Source organism: Ascidiella aspersa, chromosome 4 (genome assembly GCF_963924565.1).
Source record: "Ascidiella aspersa chromosome 4, kaAscAspe10.2, whole genome shotgun sequence".
Lineage (NCBI taxonomy): Eukaryota > Metazoa > Chordata > Ascidiacea > Phlebobranchia > Ascidiidae > Ascidiella > Ascidiella aspersa.
Genome location: NC_139450.1, coordinates 24043270 through 24056761, shown reverse-complemented (window position 1 = coordinate 24056761; position 13492 = coordinate 24043270). Strand labels below are relative to the sequence as shown.

Here is a 13492-nt window from a genome sequence, read left to right as displayed (position 1 = left end):
AGTTTTTACTTTTTTAAATAGGTTAGACGTAAAATGTTGAGAAATACTGCTTACGACCATACCAGGTTGAATGCACCCGATCTCTTCCGATCTCGGAAGTCAAGCAACGTCGGGATTGGTTAGTACTTGGATGGGTGACCGCATAGGAATTCCAATTGTCATAGGCAAAATATGATTCCTAAAATATATTTAAATGTTAACATTTTTAAAGATTTTAGACCAAAAAATGTTGACCAATACTGTCTACGACCACACCAGGTTGAATGCACCCGATCTCGTCCGATCTCGGAAGTTAAGCAACTTTGGGATTGGTTAGTACTTGGATGGGTGACCGCCTAGGAATACCAATTGTCATAGGCAAAATATGATTTTTAAAATATATTTAAATGTTAACATTTTTAAAGATTTTAGACCAAAAAATGTTGACCAATACTGTCTACGACCATACCAGGTTGAATGCACCCGATCTCGTCCGATCTCGGAAGTTAAGCAATGTCGGGATTGGTTAGTACTTGGATGGGTGACCGCATAGGAATTCCAATTGTCATAGGCAAAATATGATTTACAAAATATATTTAAATGTTAACATTGTTGAAGATTTTAGACCAAAAAATGTTGACCAATACTGTCTACGACCATACCAGGTTGAATGCACCCGATCTCGTCCGATCTCGGAAATTAAGCAACGTCGGGATTGGTTAGTACTTGGATGGGTGACCGCCTAGGAATACCAATTGTCGTAGGCATAATATCATTTATTTAAGTTTTTACATTTTTAAATAGATTAGACCATAAATGTTGACCAATACTGTCTACGACCGTACCAGGTTGAATGCACCCCGATCTCGTCCGATCTCGGAAGTTAAGCAACGTCGGGATTGGTTAGTACTTGGATGGGTGACCGCCTAGGAATACCAATTGTCGTAGGCAAAATATGATTTATTTAAGTTTTTACATTTTTAAATAGATTAGACCAAAAAATGTTGACCAATACTGGCTACGAACATACCAGGTTGAATGCACCCGATCTCGTCCGATCTCGGAAGTTAAGCAACGTCGGGATTGGTTAGTACTTGGATGGGTGACCGCCTAGGAATACCAATTGTCGTAGGCAAAATATGATTTATTTAAGTTTTTACTTTTTTAAATAGGTTAGACGTAAAATGTTGAGAAATACTGCTTACGACCATACCAGGTTGAATGCACCCGATCTCTTCCGATCTCGGAAGTCAAGCAACGTCGGGATTGGTTAGTACTTGGATGGGTGACCGCATAGGAATTCCAATTGTCATAGGCAAAATATGATTCCTAAAATATATTTAAATGTTAACATTTTTAAAGATTTTAGACCAAAAAATGTTGACCAATACTGTCTACGACCACACCAGGTTGAATGCACCCGATCTCGTCCGATCTCGGAAGTTAAGCAACTTTGGGATTGGTTAGTACTTGGATGGGTGACCGCCTAGGAATACCAATTGTCATAGGCAAAATATGATTTTTAAAATATATTTAAATGTTAACATTTTTAAAGATTTTAGACCAAAAAATGTTGACCAATACTGGCTACGAACATACCAGGTTGAATGCACCCGATCTCGTCCGATCTCGGAAGTTCAGCAACGTCGGGATTGGTTAGTACTTGGATGGGTGACCGCCTAGGAGTACCAATTGTCGTAGGCAAAATATGATTTATTTAAGTTTTTACATTTTTAAATAGATTAGACCTAAAAATGTTGACCAATACTGGCTACGACCATACCAGGTTGAATGCACCCGATCTCGTCCGATCTCGGAAGTTAAGCAACGTCGGGATTGGTTAGTACTTGGATGGGTGACCACCTAGGAATACCAATTGTCGTAGGCACAATATGATTTGTTTCAGTTTTTACATTTTTAAATAGATTAGACCATAAATGTTGACCAATGCTGTCTACGACCATACCAGGTTGAATGCACCCGATCTCGTCCGATCTCGGAAGTTAAGCAACGTCGGGATTGGTTAGTACTTGGATGGGTGACCGCCTAGGAATACCAATTGTCGTAGGCACAATATGATTTGTTTAAGTTTTTACATTTTTAAATAGATTAGACCATAAATGTTGACCAATACTGTCTACGACCATACCAGGTTGAATGCACCCGATCTCGTCCGATCTCGGAAGTTAAGCAACGTCGGGATTGGTTAGTACTTGGATGGGTGACCGCCTAGGAATACCAATTGTCGTAGGAAAAATATGATTTATTTAAGTTTTTACTTTTTTAAATAGATTAGACGTAAAATGTTGAGAAATACTGCTTACGACCATACCAGGTTGAATGCACCCGATCTCGTCCGATCTCGGAAGTTAAGCAACGTCGGAATTGGTTATTACTTGGATGGGTGACCGCATAGGAATTCCAATTGTCATAGGCAAAATATGATTTATAAAATATATTTATATGTTAACATTTTTGAAGATTTTAGACCAAAAAATTTTGACCAATACTGTGTACGACCATACCAGGTTGAATGCACCCGATCTCGTCCGATCTCGGAAGTTAAGCAACGTCTGGATTGGTTAGTACCTGGATGGGTGACCGCCTAGGAATACCAATTGTCATAGGCAAAATATGATTTTTTAAATATATTTGAATGTTAACATTTTTAAAGATTTTAGACCAAAAAATGTTGACCACTACTGTCTACGACCATACCAGGTTGAATGCACCCGATCTCGTCCGATCTCGGAAGTTAAGCAACGTCGGGATTGGTTAGTACTTGGATGGGTGACCGCCTACGAATACCAATTGTCGTAGGCACAATATGATTTGTTTAAGTTTTTACATTTTTAAATAGATTAGACCATAAATGTTGACCAATACTGTCTACGACCATACCAGGTTGAATGCACCCGATCTCGTCCGATCTCGGAAGTTAAGCAACGTCGGGATTGGTTAGTACTTGGATGGGTGACCGCCTAGGAATACCAATTGTCGTAGGCAAAATATGATTTATTTAAGTTTTTACATTTTTAAATAGATTAGACCAAAAAATGTTGACCAATACTGGCTACGAACATACCAGGTTGAATGCACCCGATCTCGTCCGATCTCGGAAGTTAAGCAACGTCGGGATTGGTTAGTACTTGGATGGGTGACCGCCTAGGAGTACCAATTGTCGTAGGCAAAATATGATTTATTTAAGTTTTTACATTTTTAAATAGATTAGACCTAAAAATGTTGACCAATACTGGCTACGACCATACCAGGTTGAATGCACCCGATCTCGTCCGATCTCGGAAGTTAAGCAACGTCGGGATTGGTTAGTACTTGGATGGGTGACCACCTAGGAATACCAATTGTCGTAGGCACAATATGATTTGTTTAAGTTTTTACATTTTTAAATAGATTACACCATAAATGTTGACCAATACTGTCTACGACCATACCAGGTTGAATGCACCCGATCTCGTCCGATCTCGGAAGTTAAGCAACGTCGGGATTGGTTAGTACTTGGATGGGTGACCGCCTAGGAATACCAATTGTCGTAGGCAAAATATGATTTATTTAAGTTTTTACTTTTTTAAATAGGTTAGACGTAAAATGTTGAGAAATACTGCTTACGACCATACCAGGTTGAATGCACCCGATCTCTTCCGATCTCGGAAGTCAAGCAACGTCGGGATTGGTTAGTACTTGGATGGGTGACCGCATAGGAATTCCAATTGTCATAGGCAAAATATGATTCCTAAAATATATTTAAATGTTAACATTTTTAAAGATTTTAGACCAAAAAATGTTGACCAATACTGTCTACGACCACACCAGGTTGAATGCACCCGATCTCGTCCGATCTCGGAAGTTAAGCAACTTTGGGATTGGTTAGTACTTGGATGGGTGACCGCCTAGGAATACCAATTGTCATAGGCAAAATATGATTTTTAAAATATATTTAAATGTTAACATTTTTAAAGATTTTAGACCAAAAAATGTTGACCAATACTGTCTACGACCATACCAGGTTGAATGCACCCGATCTCGTCCGATCTCGGAAGTTAAGCAATGTCGGGATTGGTTAGTACTTGGATGGGTGACCGCATAGGAATTCCAATTGTCATAGGCAAAATATGATTTATAAAATATATTTAAATGTTAACATTGTTGAAGATTTTAGACCAAAAAATGTTGACCAATACTGTCTACGACCATACCAGGTTGAATGCACCCGATCTCGTCCGATCTCGGAAATTAAGCAACGTCGGGATTGGTTAGTACTTGGATGGGTGACCGCCTAGGAATACCAATTGTCGTAGGCATAATATCATTTATTTAAGTTTTTACATTTTTAAATAGATTAGACCATAAATGTTGACCAATACTGTCTACGACCGTACCAGGTTGAATGCACCCCGATCTCGTCCGATCTCGGAAGTTAAGCAACGTCGGGATTGGTTAGTACTTGGATGGGTGACCGCCTAGGAATACCAATTGTCGTAGGCAAAATATGATTTATTTAAGTTTTTACATTTTTAAATAGATTAGACCAAAAAATGTTGACCAATACTGTCTACGACCATACCAGGTTGAATGCACCCGATCTCGTCCAATCTCGGAAGTTAAGCAACGTCGGGATTGGTTAGTACTTGGATGGGTGACCACCTAGGAGTACCAATTGTCGTAGGAACAATATGATTTATTTAAGTTTTTTACATTTTTAAATAGAATAGACCATAAATGTTGACCAATACTGTCTACGACCATACCAGGTTGAATGCACCCGATCTCGTCCGATCTCGGAAGTTAAGCAACTTTGGGATTGGTTAATACTTGGATGGGTGACCGCCTAGGAATACCAATTGTCATAGGCAAAATATGATTTTTAAAATATATTTAAATGTTAACATTTTTAAAGATTTTAGACCAAAAAATGTTGACCAATACTGTCTACCATCACACCAGGTTGAATGCACCCGATCTCGTCCGATCTCGGAAGTTAAGCAACTTTGGGATTGGTTAGTACTTGGATGGGTGACCGCCTAGGAATACCAATTGTCATAGGCAAAATATTATTTTTAAAATATATTTAAATGTTAACATTTTTAAAGATTTTAGACCAAAAAATGTTGACCAATACTGTCTACGACCATACCAGGTTGAATGCACCCGATCTCGTCCGATCTCGGAAGTTAAGCAACGTCGGGATTGGTTAGTACTTGGATGGGTGACCGCCTAGGAATACCAATTGTCGTAGGCAAAATATGATTTATTTAAGTTTTTACATTTTTAAATAGATTAGACCAAAAAATGTTGACCAATACTGGCTACGAACATACCAGGTTGAATGCACCCGATCTCGTCCGATCTCGGAAGTTAAGCAACGTCGGGATTGGTTAGTACTTGGATGGGTGACCGCCTAGGAGTACCAATTGTCGTAGGCAAAATATGATTTATTTAAGTTTTTACATTTTTAAATAGATTAGACCTAAAAATGTTGACCAATACTGGCTACGACCATACCAGGTTGAATGCACCCGATCTCGTCCGATCTCGGAAGTTAAGCAACGTCGGGATTGGTTAGTACTTGGATGGGTGACCACCTAGGAATACCAATTGTCGTAGGCACAATATGATTTGTTTAAGTTTTTACATTTTTAAATAGATTACACCATAAATGTTGACCAATACTGTCTACGACCATACCAGGTTGAATGCACCCGATCTCGTCCGATCTCGGAAGTTAAGCAACGTCGGGATTGGTTAGTACTTGGATGGGTGACCGCCTAGGAATACCAATTGTCGTAGGCAAAATATGATTTATTTAAGTTTTTACTTTTTTAAATAGGTTAGACGTAAAATGTTGAGAAATACTACTTACGACCATACCAGGTTGAATGCACCCGATCTCTTCCGATCTCGGAAGTCAAGCAACGTCGGGATTGGTTAGTACTTGGATGGGTGACCGCATAGGAATTCCAATTGTCATAGGCAAAATATGATTCCTAAAATATATTTAAATGTTAACATTTTTAAAGATTTTAGACCAAAAAATGTTGACCAATACTGTCTACGACCACACCAGGTTGAATGCACCCGATCTCGTCCGATCTCGGAAGTTAAGCAACTTTGGGATTGGTTAGTACTTGGATGGGTGACCGCCTAGGAATACCAATTGTCATAGGCAAAATATGATTTTTAAAATATATTTAAATGTTAACATTTTTAAAGATTTTAGACCAAAAAATGTTGACCAATACTGTCTACGACCATACCAGGTTGAATGCACCCGATCTCGTCCGATCTCGGAAATTAAGCAACGTCGGGATTGGTTAGTACTTGGATGGGTGACCGCCTAGGAATACCAATTGTCGTAGGCATAATATCATTTATTTAAGTTTTTACATTTTTAAATAGATTAGACCATAAATGTTGACCAATACTGTCTACGACCGTACCAGGTGGAATGCACCCCGATCTCGTCCGATCTCGGAAGTTAAGCAACGTCGGGATTGGTTAGTACTTGGATGGGTGACCGCCTAGGAATACCAATTGTCGTAGGCAAAATATGATTTATTTAAGTTTTTACATTTTTAAATAGATTAGACCAAAAAATGTTGACCAATACTGGCTACGAACATACCAGGTTGAATGCACCCGATCTCGTCCGATCTCGGAAGTTAAGCAACGTCGGGATTGGTTAGTACTTGGATGGGTGACCGCCTAGGAGTACCAATTGTCGTAGGCAAAATATGATTTATTTAAGTTTTTACATTTTTAAATAGATTAGACCATAAATGTTGACCAATACTGTCTACGACCATACCAGGTTGAATGCACCCGATCTCGTCCGATCTTGGAAGTTAAGCAACGTCGGGATTGGTTAGTACTTGGATGGGTGTCCGCCTAGCAATACGAATTGTCATAGGCAAAATATTATTTATTTTAGTTTTTACATTTTTAAATAGATTAGACCATAAATGTTGACCAATACTGTCTACGACCATACCAGGTTGAATGCACCCGATCTCGTCCGATCTTGGAAGTTAAGCAACGTCGGGATTGGTTAGTACTTGGATGGGTGACGGGCCTAGGAATACCAATTGTCATAGGCAAAATATGATTTTTAAAATATATTTAAATGTTAATATTTTTAAAGATTTTAGACCAAAAAATGTTGACCAATACTGTCTACGACCATACCAGGTTGAATGCACCCGATCTCGTCCGATCTCGGAAGTTAAGCAACGTCGGGATTGGTTAGCACTTGGATGGGTGACCACCTAGGAGTACCAATTGTCGTAGGAACAATATGATTTATTTAAGTTTTTTACATTTTTAAATAGAATAGACCATAAATGTTGACCAATACTGTCTACGACCATACCAGGTTGAATGCACCCGATCTCGTCCGATCTCGGAAGTTAAGCAACTTTGGGATTGGTTAATACTTGGATGGGTGACCGCCTAGGAATACCAATTGTCATAGGCAAAATATGATTTTTAAAATATATTTAAATGTTAACATTTTTAAAGATTTTAGACCAAAAAATGTTGACCAATACTGTCTACGATCACACCAGGTTGAATGCACCCGATCTCGTCCGATCTCGGAAGTTAAGCAACTTTGGGATTGGTTAGTACTTGGATGGGTGACCGCCTAGGAATACCAATTGTCATAGGCAAAATATTATTTTTAAAATATATTTAAATGTTAACATTTTTAAAGATTTTAGACCAAAAAATGTTGACCAATACTGTCTACGACCATACCAGGTTGAATGCACCCGATCTCGTCCGATCTCGGAAGTTAAGCAATGTCGGGATTGGTTAGTACTTGGATGGGTGACCGCCTAGGAATACCAATTGTCGTAGGCAAAATATGATTTATTTAAGTTTTTACTTTTTTAAATAGATTAGACGTAAAATGTTGAGAAATACTGCTTACGACCATACCAGGTTGAATGCACCCGATCTCGTCCGATCTCGGAAGTTAAGCAACGTCGGAATTGGTTATTACTTGGATGGGTGACCGCATAGGAATTCCAATTGTCATAGGCAAAATATGATTTATAAAATATATTTATATGTTAACATTTTTGAAGATTTTAGACCAAAAAATGTTGACCAATACTGTGTACGACCATACCAGGTTGAATGCACCCGATCTCGTCCGATCTCGGAAGTTAAGCAACGTCTGGATTGGTTAGTACTTGGATGGGTGTCCGCCTAGCAATACGAATTGTCATAGGCAAAATATGATTTTCAAAATATATTTAAATGTTAACATTTTTAAAGATTTTAGACCAAAAAATGTTGACCAATACTGTCTACGACCAAACCAGGTTGAATGCACCCGATCTCGTCCGATCTCGGAAGTTAAGCAACATCGGGATTGGTTGCTACTTGGATGGGTGACCGCCTAGGAATACCAATTGTCATAGGCAAAATATGATTTTTTAAATATATTTGAATGTTAACATTTTTAAAGATTTTAGACCAAAAAATGTTGACCACTACTGTCTACGACCATACCAGGTTGAATGCACCCGATCTCGTCCGATCTCGGAAGTTAAGCAACGTCGGGATTGGTTAGTACTTGGATGGGTGACCGCCTAGGAATACCAATTGTCGTAGGCACAATATGATTTGTTTAAGTTTTTACATTTTTAAATAGATTAGACCATAAATGTTGACCAATACTGTCTACGACCATACCAGGTTGAATGCACCCGATCTCGTCCGATCTCGGAAGTTAAGCAACGTAGGGATTGGTTAGTACTTGGATGGGTGACCGCCTAGGAATACCAATTGTCGTAGGCATAATATCATTTATTTAAGTTTTTACATTTTTAAATAGATTAGACCATAAATGTTGACCAATACTGTCTACGACCATACCAGGTTGAATGCACCCGATCTCGTCCGATCTCGGAAGTTAAGCAACGTCGGGATTGGTTAGTACTTGGATGGGTGACCGCCTAGGAATACCAATTGTCGTAGGCAAAATATGATTTATTTAAGTTTTTACATTTTTAAATAGATTAGACCAAAAAATGTTGACCAATGCTGGCTACGAACATACCAGGTTGAATGCACCCGATCTCGTCCGATCTCGGAAGTTAAGCAACGTCGGGATTGGTTAGTACTTGGATGGGTGACCGCCTAGGAGTACCAATTGTCGTAGGCAAAATATGATTTATTTAAGTTTTTACATTTTTAAATAGATTAGACCTAAAAATGTTGACCAATACTGGCTACGACCATACCAGGTTGAATGCACCCGATCTCGTCCGATCTCGGAAGTTAAGCAACGTCGGGATTGGTTAGTACTTGGATGGGTGACCACCTAGGAATACCAATTGTCGTAGGCACAATATGATTTTTTTAAGTTTTTACTTTTTTAAATAGATTAGACCATAAATGTTGACCAATACTGTCTACGACCATACCAGGTTGAATGCACCCGATCTCGTCCGATCTCGGAAGTTAAGCAACGTCGGGATTTGTTAGTTCTTGGATGGGTGACCGCCTAGGAATACCAATTGTCGTAGGCAAAATATGATTTATTTAAGTTTTTACTTTTTTAAATAGATTAGACGTAAAATGTTGAGAAATACTGCTTACGACCATACCAGGTTGAATGCACCCGATCTCGTCCGATCTCGGAAGTCAAGCAATGTCGGGATTGGTTAGTACTTGGATGGGTGACCGCATAGGAATTCCAATTGTCATAGGCAAAATATGATTCCTAAAATATATTTAAATGTTAACATTTTTAAAGATTTTAGACCAAAAAATGTTGACCAATACTGTCTACGACCACACCAGGTTGAATGCACCCGATCTCGTCCGATCTCGGAAGTTAAGCAACTTTGGGATTGGTTAGTACTTGGATGGGTGACCGCCTAGGAATACCAATTGTCATAGGCAAAATATGATTTTTAAAATATATTTAAATGTTAATATTTTTAAAGATTTTAGACCAAAAAATGTTGACCAATACTGTCTACGACCATACCAGGTTGAATGCACCTGATCTCGTCCGATCTCGGAAGTTAAGCAATGTCGGGATTGGTTAGTACTTGGATGGGTGACCGCATAGGAATTCCAATTGTCATAGGCAAAATATGATTTATAAAATATATTTAAATGTTAACATTGTTGAAGATTTTAGACCAAAAAATGTTGACCAATACTGTCTACGACCATACCAGGTTGAATGCACCCGATCTCGTCCGATCTCGGACGTTAAGCAACGTCGGGATTGGTTAGTACTTGGATGGGTGACCGCCTAGGAATACCAATTGTCGTAGGCATAATATCATTTATTTAAGTTTTTACATTTTTAAATAGATTAGACCATAAATGTTGACCAATACTGTCTACGACCGTACCAGGTTGAATGCACCCGATCTCGTCCGATCTCGGAAGTTAAGCAACGTCGGGATTGGTTAGTACTTGGATGGGTGACCGCCTAGGAATACCAATTGTCGTAGGCAAAATATGATTTATTTAAGTTTTTACATTTTTAAATAGATTAGACCAAAAAATGTTGACCAATACTGGCTACGAACATACCAGGTTTAATGCACCCGATCTCGTCCGATCTCGGAAGTTAAGCAACGTCGGGATTGGTTAGTACTTGGATGGGTGACCGCCTAGGAGTACCAATTGTCGTAGGCAAAATATGATTTATTTAAGTTTTTACATTTTTAAATAGATTAGACCTAAAAATGTTGACCAATACTGGCTACGACCATACCAGGTTGAATGCACCCGATCTCGTCCGATCTCGGAAGTTAAGCAACGTCGGGATTGGTTAGTACTTGGATGGGTGACCGCCTAGGAATACCAATTGTCGTAGGCATAATATCATTTATTTAAGTTTTTACATTTTTAAATAGATTAGACCATAAATTTTGACCAATACTGTCTACGACCGTACCAGGTTGAATGCACCCGATCTCGTTCGATCTCGGAACTTAAGCAACGTCGGGATTGGTTAGTACTTGGATGGGTGACCGCCTAGGAATACCAATTGTCGTAGGCAAAATATGATTTATTCAAGTTTTTACATTTTTAAATAGATTAGACCAAAAAATGTTGACCAATACTGGCTACGACCATACCAGGTTGAAAGCACCCGATCTTGTCCGATCTCGGAAGTTAAGCAACGTCGGGATTGGTTAGTACTTGGATGGGTGACCACCTAGGAATACCAATTGTCGTAGGCACAATATGATTTGTTTAAGTTTTTACATTTTTAAATAGATTAGACCATAAATGTTGACCAATACTGTCTACGACCATACCAGGTTGAATGCACCCGATCTCGTCCGATCTCTGAAGTTAAGCAACGTCGGGATTGGTTAGTACTTGGATGGGTGACCGCCTAGGAATACCAATTGTCGTAGGCAAAATATGATTTATTTAAGTTTTTACTTTTTTAAATAGATTAGACGTAAAATGTTGAGAAATACTGCTTACGACCATACCAGGTTGAATGCACCCGATCTCGTCCGATCTCGGAAGTTAAGCAACGTCGGGATTGGTTAGTACTTGGATGGGTGACCGCATAGGAATTCCAATTGTCATAGGCAAAATATGATTTATAAAATGTATTTAAATGTTAACATTTTTGAAGATTTTAGACCAAAAAATGTTGACCAATAGTGTCTACGACCATACCAGATTGAATGCACCCGATCTCGTCCGATCTCGGAAGTTAAGCAACGTCGGGATTGGTTAGTACTTGGATGGGTGTCCGCCTAGCAATACGAATTGTCATAGGCAAAATATGATTTATTTAAGTTTTTACATTTTTAAATAGATTAGACCATAAATGTTGACCAATACTGTCTACGACCATACCAGGTTGAATGCACCCGATCTCGTCCGATCTCGGAAGTTAAGCAACATCGGGATTGGTTGCTACTTGGATGGGTGACCGCCTAGGAATACCAATTGTCATAGGCAAAATATGATTTATAAAATATATTTATATGTTAACATTTTTGAAGATTTTAGACCAAAAAATGTTGACCAATACTGTGTACGACCATACCAGGTTGAATGCACCCGATCTCGTCCGATCTCGGAAGTTAAGCAACGTCTGGATTGGTTAGTACTTGGATGGGTGTCCGCCTAGCAATACGAATTGTCATAGGCAAAATATGATTTTCAAAATATATTTAAATGTTAACATTTTTAAAGATTTTAGACCAAAAAATGTTGACCAATACTGTCTACGACCAAACCAGGTTGAATGCACCCGATCTCGTCCGATCTCGGAAGTTAAGCAACATCGGGATTGGTTGCTACTTGGATGGGTGACCGCCTAGGAATACCAATTGTCATAGGCAAAATATGATTTTTTAAATATATTTGAATGTTAACATTTTTAAAGATTTTAGACCAAAAAATGTTGACCACTACTGTCTACGACCATACCAGGTTGAATGCACCCGATCTCGTCCGATCTCGGAAGTTAAGCAACGTCGGGATTGGTTAGTACTTGGATGGGTGACCGCCTAGGAATACCAATTGTCGTAGGCACAATATGATTTGTTTAAGTTTTTACATTTTTAAATAGATTAGACCATAAATGTTGACCAATACTGTCTACGACCATACCAGGTTGAATGCACCCGATCTCGTCCGATCTCGGAAGTTAAGCAACGTAGGGATTGGTTAGTACTTGGATGGGTGACCGCCTAGGAATACCAATTGTCGTAGGCATAATATCATTTATTTAAGTTTTTACATTTTTAAATAGATTAGACCATAAATGTTGACCAATACTGTCTACGACCATACCAGGTTGAATGCACCCGATCTCGTCCGATCTCGGAAGTTAAGCAACGTCGGGATTGGTTAGTACTTGGATGGGTGACCGCCTAGGAATACCAATTGTCGTAGGCAAAATATGATTTATTTAAGTTTTTACATTTTTAAATAGATTAGACCAAAAAATGTTGACCAATGCTGGCTACGAACATACCAGGTTGAATGCACCCGATCTCGTCCGATCTCGGAAGTTAAGCAACGTCGGGATTGGTTAGTACTTGGATGGGTGACCGCCTAGGAGTACCAATTGTCGTAGGCAAAATATGATTTATTTAAGTTTTTACATTTTTAAATAGATTAGACCTAAAAATGTTGACCAATACTGGCTACGACCATACCAGGTTGAATGCACCCGATCTCGTCCGATCTCGGAAGTTAAGCAACGTCGGGATTGGTTAGTACTTGGATGGGTGACCACCTAGGAATACCAATTGTCGTAGGCACAATATGATTTATTTAAGTTTTTACTTTTTTAAATAGATTAGACCATAAATGTTGACCAATACTGTCTACGACCATACCAGGTTGAATGCACCCGATCTCGTCCGATCTCGGAAGTTAAGCAACGTCGGGATTTGTTAGTTCTTGGATGGGTGACCGCCTAGGAATACCAATTGTCGTAGGCAAAATATGATTTATTTAAGTTTTTACTTTTTTAAATAGATTA

At 38.8% G+C, this 13492-nt stretch overlaps 38 non-coding genes and 34 pseudogenes across 38 annotated transcripts; all 72 read left to right on the top strand.

Moving 5' to 3' along the window:
• Window positions 1-48: 48 nt before the first annotated feature.
• LOC146152213 (5S ribosomal RNA) lies at window positions 49-167 on the top strand (annotated as a pseudogene).
• Window positions 168-241: 74 nt separating this feature from the next.
• Window positions 242-360, top strand: LOC146152212 (5S ribosomal RNA). The gene has a single exon (XR_014497041.1). It is a non-coding gene; the product is annotated as a 5S ribosomal RNA (ribosomal RNA).
• Window positions 361-434: 74 nt separating this feature from the next.
• LOC146152211 (5S ribosomal RNA) lies at window positions 435-553 on the top strand (annotated as a pseudogene).
• Window positions 554-627: 74 nt separating this feature from the next.
• LOC146152210 (5S ribosomal RNA) lies at window positions 628-746 on the top strand. Its single transcript, XR_014497100.1, has one exon. It is a non-coding gene; the product is annotated as a 5S ribosomal RNA (ribosomal RNA).
• A 64-nt stretch (window positions 747-810) lies between these two features.
• Window positions 811-930, top strand: LOC146152209 (5S ribosomal RNA; annotated as a pseudogene).
• Window positions 931-995: 65 nt separating this feature from the next.
• Window positions 996-1114, top strand: LOC146152208 (5S ribosomal RNA). Its single transcript, XR_014498232.1, has one exon. It is a non-coding gene; the product is annotated as a 5S ribosomal RNA (ribosomal RNA).
• A 64-nt stretch (window positions 1115-1178) lies between these two features.
• Window positions 1179-1297, top strand: LOC146152207 (5S ribosomal RNA; annotated as a pseudogene).
• Window positions 1298-1371: 74 nt separating this feature from the next.
• On the top strand, window positions 1372-1490 carry LOC146152206 (5S ribosomal RNA). The gene has a single exon (XR_014497040.1). It is a non-coding gene; the product is annotated as a 5S ribosomal RNA (ribosomal RNA).
• Window positions 1491-1564: 74 nt separating this feature from the next.
• LOC146152205 (5S ribosomal RNA) lies at window positions 1565-1683 on the top strand (annotated as a pseudogene).
• Window positions 1684-1748: 65 nt separating this feature from the next.
• On the top strand, window positions 1749-1867 carry LOC146152204 (5S ribosomal RNA). Its single transcript, XR_014495966.1, has one exon. It is a non-coding gene; the product is annotated as a 5S ribosomal RNA (ribosomal RNA).
• A 64-nt stretch (window positions 1868-1931) lies between these two features.
• On the top strand, window positions 1932-2050 carry LOC146152203 (5S ribosomal RNA). The gene has a single exon (XR_014498520.1). It is a non-coding gene; the product is annotated as a 5S ribosomal RNA (ribosomal RNA).
• Window positions 2051-2114: 64 nt separating this feature from the next.
• LOC146152202 (5S ribosomal RNA) lies at window positions 2115-2233 on the top strand. Its single transcript, XR_014496544.1, has one exon. It is a non-coding gene; the product is annotated as a 5S ribosomal RNA (ribosomal RNA).
• A 64-nt stretch (window positions 2234-2297) lies between these two features.
• LOC146152201 (5S ribosomal RNA) lies at window positions 2298-2416 on the top strand (annotated as a pseudogene).
• A 74-nt stretch (window positions 2417-2490) lies between these two features.
• On the top strand, window positions 2491-2609 carry LOC146152200 (5S ribosomal RNA; annotated as a pseudogene).
• Window positions 2610-2683: 74 nt separating this feature from the next.
• Window positions 2684-2802, top strand: LOC146152199 (5S ribosomal RNA). Its single transcript, XR_014495889.1, has one exon. It is a non-coding gene; the product is annotated as a 5S ribosomal RNA (ribosomal RNA).
• Window positions 2803-2866: 64 nt separating this feature from the next.
• Window positions 2867-2985, top strand: LOC146152198 (5S ribosomal RNA). Its single transcript, XR_014498509.1, has one exon. It is a non-coding gene; the product is annotated as a 5S ribosomal RNA (ribosomal RNA).
• A 65-nt stretch (window positions 2986-3050) lies between these two features.
• LOC146152197 (5S ribosomal RNA) lies at window positions 3051-3169 on the top strand (annotated as a pseudogene).
• Window positions 3170-3234: 65 nt separating this feature from the next.
• LOC146152196 (5S ribosomal RNA) lies at window positions 3235-3353 on the top strand. The gene has a single exon (XR_014495965.1). It is a non-coding gene; the product is annotated as a 5S ribosomal RNA (ribosomal RNA).
• A 64-nt stretch (window positions 3354-3417) lies between these two features.
• On the top strand, window positions 3418-3536 carry LOC146152195 (5S ribosomal RNA). Its single transcript, XR_014498498.1, has one exon. It is a non-coding gene; the product is annotated as a 5S ribosomal RNA (ribosomal RNA).
• A 64-nt stretch (window positions 3537-3600) lies between these two features.
• LOC146152194 (5S ribosomal RNA) lies at window positions 3601-3719 on the top strand (annotated as a pseudogene).
• A 74-nt stretch (window positions 3720-3793) lies between these two features.
• On the top strand, window positions 3794-3912 carry LOC146152193 (5S ribosomal RNA). The gene has a single exon (XR_014497039.1). It is a non-coding gene; the product is annotated as a 5S ribosomal RNA (ribosomal RNA).
• Window positions 3913-3986: 74 nt separating this feature from the next.
• LOC146152192 (5S ribosomal RNA) lies at window positions 3987-4105 on the top strand (annotated as a pseudogene).
• A 74-nt stretch (window positions 4106-4179) lies between these two features.
• LOC146152191 (5S ribosomal RNA) lies at window positions 4180-4298 on the top strand. The gene has a single exon (XR_014497099.1). It is a non-coding gene; the product is annotated as a 5S ribosomal RNA (ribosomal RNA).
• Window positions 4299-4362: 64 nt separating this feature from the next.
• LOC146152190 (5S ribosomal RNA) lies at window positions 4363-4482 on the top strand (annotated as a pseudogene).
• A 65-nt stretch (window positions 4483-4547) lies between these two features.
• Window positions 4548-4666, top strand: LOC146152189 (5S ribosomal RNA; annotated as a pseudogene).
• A 65-nt stretch (window positions 4667-4731) lies between these two features.
• Window positions 4732-4850, top strand: LOC146152188 (5S ribosomal RNA). The gene has a single exon (XR_014497651.1). It is a non-coding gene; the product is annotated as a 5S ribosomal RNA (ribosomal RNA).
• Window positions 4851-4924: 74 nt separating this feature from the next.
• LOC146152187 (5S ribosomal RNA) lies at window positions 4925-5043 on the top strand (annotated as a pseudogene).
• Window positions 5044-5117: 74 nt separating this feature from the next.
• On the top strand, window positions 5118-5236 carry LOC146152186 (5S ribosomal RNA). Its single transcript, XR_014498487.1, has one exon. It is a non-coding gene; the product is annotated as a 5S ribosomal RNA (ribosomal RNA).
• Window positions 5237-5301: 65 nt separating this feature from the next.
• On the top strand, window positions 5302-5420 carry LOC146152185 (5S ribosomal RNA; annotated as a pseudogene).
• Window positions 5421-5485: 65 nt separating this feature from the next.
• LOC146152184 (5S ribosomal RNA) lies at window positions 5486-5604 on the top strand. Its single transcript, XR_014495964.1, has one exon. It is a non-coding gene; the product is annotated as a 5S ribosomal RNA (ribosomal RNA).
• Window positions 5605-5668: 64 nt separating this feature from the next.
• LOC146152183 (5S ribosomal RNA) lies at window positions 5669-5787 on the top strand. The gene has a single exon (XR_014498475.1). It is a non-coding gene; the product is annotated as a 5S ribosomal RNA (ribosomal RNA).
• A 64-nt stretch (window positions 5788-5851) lies between these two features.
• On the top strand, window positions 5852-5970 carry LOC146152182 (5S ribosomal RNA; annotated as a pseudogene).
• A 74-nt stretch (window positions 5971-6044) lies between these two features.
• LOC146152181 (5S ribosomal RNA) lies at window positions 6045-6163 on the top strand. Its single transcript, XR_014497037.1, has one exon. It is a non-coding gene; the product is annotated as a 5S ribosomal RNA (ribosomal RNA).
• Window positions 6164-6237: 74 nt separating this feature from the next.
• On the top strand, window positions 6238-6356 carry LOC146152180 (5S ribosomal RNA). The gene has a single exon (XR_014497098.1). It is a non-coding gene; the product is annotated as a 5S ribosomal RNA (ribosomal RNA).
• A 64-nt stretch (window positions 6357-6420) lies between these two features.
• LOC146152179 (5S ribosomal RNA) lies at window positions 6421-6540 on the top strand (annotated as a pseudogene).
• Window positions 6541-6605: 65 nt separating this feature from the next.
• LOC146152178 (5S ribosomal RNA) lies at window positions 6606-6724 on the top strand (annotated as a pseudogene).
• Window positions 6725-6788: 64 nt separating this feature from the next.
• On the top strand, window positions 6789-6907 carry LOC146152177 (5S ribosomal RNA; annotated as a pseudogene).
• Window positions 6908-6971: 64 nt separating this feature from the next.
• On the top strand, window positions 6972-7091 carry LOC146152176 (5S ribosomal RNA; annotated as a pseudogene).
• Window positions 7092-7165: 74 nt separating this feature from the next.
• On the top strand, window positions 7166-7284 carry LOC146152175 (5S ribosomal RNA). Its single transcript, XR_014497118.1, has one exon. It is a non-coding gene; the product is annotated as a 5S ribosomal RNA (ribosomal RNA).
• Window positions 7285-7349: 65 nt separating this feature from the next.
• Window positions 7350-7468, top strand: LOC146152174 (5S ribosomal RNA). Its single transcript, XR_014497649.1, has one exon. It is a non-coding gene; the product is annotated as a 5S ribosomal RNA (ribosomal RNA).
• Window positions 7469-7542: 74 nt separating this feature from the next.
• Window positions 7543-7661, top strand: LOC146152173 (5S ribosomal RNA). The gene has a single exon (XR_014497626.1). It is a non-coding gene; the product is annotated as a 5S ribosomal RNA (ribosomal RNA).
• A 74-nt stretch (window positions 7662-7735) lies between these two features.
• On the top strand, window positions 7736-7854 carry LOC146152172 (5S ribosomal RNA). The gene has a single exon (XR_014495998.1). It is a non-coding gene; the product is annotated as a 5S ribosomal RNA (ribosomal RNA).
• A 64-nt stretch (window positions 7855-7918) lies between these two features.
• Window positions 7919-8037, top strand: LOC146152171 (5S ribosomal RNA; annotated as a pseudogene).
• A 74-nt stretch (window positions 8038-8111) lies between these two features.
• Window positions 8112-8230, top strand: LOC146152170 (5S ribosomal RNA; annotated as a pseudogene).
• Window positions 8231-8304: 74 nt separating this feature from the next.
• LOC146152169 (5S ribosomal RNA) lies at window positions 8305-8423 on the top strand (annotated as a pseudogene).
• Window positions 8424-8497: 74 nt separating this feature from the next.
• On the top strand, window positions 8498-8616 carry LOC146152168 (5S ribosomal RNA). The gene has a single exon (XR_014498464.1). It is a non-coding gene; the product is annotated as a 5S ribosomal RNA (ribosomal RNA).
• A 64-nt stretch (window positions 8617-8680) lies between these two features.
• Window positions 8681-8799, top strand: LOC146152167 (5S ribosomal RNA). The gene has a single exon (XR_014495061.1). It is a non-coding gene; the product is annotated as a 5S ribosomal RNA (ribosomal RNA).
• Window positions 8800-8863: 64 nt separating this feature from the next.
• LOC146152166 (5S ribosomal RNA) lies at window positions 8864-8982 on the top strand. Its single transcript, XR_014498453.1, has one exon. It is a non-coding gene; the product is annotated as a 5S ribosomal RNA (ribosomal RNA).
• A 65-nt stretch (window positions 8983-9047) lies between these two features.
• On the top strand, window positions 9048-9166 carry LOC146152165 (5S ribosomal RNA; annotated as a pseudogene).
• A 65-nt stretch (window positions 9167-9231) lies between these two features.
• On the top strand, window positions 9232-9350 carry LOC146152164 (5S ribosomal RNA). Its single transcript, XR_014495963.1, has one exon. It is a non-coding gene; the product is annotated as a 5S ribosomal RNA (ribosomal RNA).
• A 64-nt stretch (window positions 9351-9414) lies between these two features.
• LOC146152163 (5S ribosomal RNA) lies at window positions 9415-9533 on the top strand (annotated as a pseudogene).
• Window positions 9534-9597: 64 nt separating this feature from the next.
• LOC146152162 (5S ribosomal RNA) lies at window positions 9598-9716 on the top strand (annotated as a pseudogene).
• Window positions 9717-9790: 74 nt separating this feature from the next.
• LOC146152161 (5S ribosomal RNA) lies at window positions 9791-9909 on the top strand. The gene has a single exon (XR_014497036.1). It is a non-coding gene; the product is annotated as a 5S ribosomal RNA (ribosomal RNA).
• Window positions 9910-9983: 74 nt separating this feature from the next.
• LOC146152160 (5S ribosomal RNA) lies at window positions 9984-10102 on the top strand (annotated as a pseudogene).
• A 74-nt stretch (window positions 10103-10176) lies between these two features.
• LOC146152159 (5S ribosomal RNA) lies at window positions 10177-10295 on the top strand. The gene has a single exon (XR_014496177.1). It is a non-coding gene; the product is annotated as a 5S ribosomal RNA (ribosomal RNA).
• A 64-nt stretch (window positions 10296-10359) lies between these two features.
• LOC146152158 (5S ribosomal RNA) lies at window positions 10360-10478 on the top strand. The gene has a single exon (XR_014496650.1). It is a non-coding gene; the product is annotated as a 5S ribosomal RNA (ribosomal RNA).
• A 65-nt stretch (window positions 10479-10543) lies between these two features.
• On the top strand, window positions 10544-10662 carry LOC146152157 (5S ribosomal RNA; annotated as a pseudogene).
• A 65-nt stretch (window positions 10663-10727) lies between these two features.
• LOC146152156 (5S ribosomal RNA) lies at window positions 10728-10846 on the top strand. The gene has a single exon (XR_014496238.1). It is a non-coding gene; the product is annotated as a 5S ribosomal RNA (ribosomal RNA).
• A 64-nt stretch (window positions 10847-10910) lies between these two features.
• LOC146152155 (5S ribosomal RNA) lies at window positions 10911-11029 on the top strand (annotated as a pseudogene).
• Window positions 11030-11094: 65 nt separating this feature from the next.
• Window positions 11095-11213, top strand: LOC146152154 (5S ribosomal RNA). Its single transcript, XR_014497459.1, has one exon. It is a non-coding gene; the product is annotated as a 5S ribosomal RNA (ribosomal RNA).
• Window positions 11214-11277: 64 nt separating this feature from the next.
• On the top strand, window positions 11278-11396 carry LOC146152153 (5S ribosomal RNA). Its single transcript, XR_014497254.1, has one exon. It is a non-coding gene; the product is annotated as a 5S ribosomal RNA (ribosomal RNA).
• Window positions 11397-11460: 64 nt separating this feature from the next.
• On the top strand, window positions 11461-11579 carry LOC146152152 (5S ribosomal RNA). Its single transcript, XR_014497855.1, has one exon. It is a non-coding gene; the product is annotated as a 5S ribosomal RNA (ribosomal RNA).
• A 74-nt stretch (window positions 11580-11653) lies between these two features.
• Window positions 11654-11772, top strand: LOC146152151 (5S ribosomal RNA; annotated as a pseudogene).
• A 64-nt stretch (window positions 11773-11836) lies between these two features.
• Window positions 11837-11955, top strand: LOC146152150 (5S ribosomal RNA; annotated as a pseudogene).
• Window positions 11956-12029: 74 nt separating this feature from the next.
• Window positions 12030-12148, top strand: LOC146152149 (5S ribosomal RNA; annotated as a pseudogene).
• A 74-nt stretch (window positions 12149-12222) lies between these two features.
• LOC146152148 (5S ribosomal RNA) lies at window positions 12223-12341 on the top strand (annotated as a pseudogene).
• Window positions 12342-12415: 74 nt separating this feature from the next.
• On the top strand, window positions 12416-12534 carry LOC146152147 (5S ribosomal RNA). The gene has a single exon (XR_014498442.1). It is a non-coding gene; the product is annotated as a 5S ribosomal RNA (ribosomal RNA).
• Window positions 12535-12598: 64 nt separating this feature from the next.
• On the top strand, window positions 12599-12717 carry LOC146152146 (5S ribosomal RNA). The gene has a single exon (XR_014495050.1). It is a non-coding gene; the product is annotated as a 5S ribosomal RNA (ribosomal RNA).
• Window positions 12718-12781: 64 nt separating this feature from the next.
• Window positions 12782-12900, top strand: LOC146152145 (5S ribosomal RNA). Its single transcript, XR_014498431.1, has one exon. It is a non-coding gene; the product is annotated as a 5S ribosomal RNA (ribosomal RNA).
• Window positions 12901-12965: 65 nt separating this feature from the next.
• Window positions 12966-13084, top strand: LOC146152144 (5S ribosomal RNA; annotated as a pseudogene).
• A 65-nt stretch (window positions 13085-13149) lies between these two features.
• LOC146152143 (5S ribosomal RNA) lies at window positions 13150-13268 on the top strand. The gene has a single exon (XR_014495962.1). It is a non-coding gene; the product is annotated as a 5S ribosomal RNA (ribosomal RNA).
• Window positions 13269-13332: 64 nt separating this feature from the next.
• LOC146152142 (5S ribosomal RNA) lies at window positions 13333-13451 on the top strand (annotated as a pseudogene).
• Window positions 13452-13492: the final 41 nt, after the last annotated feature.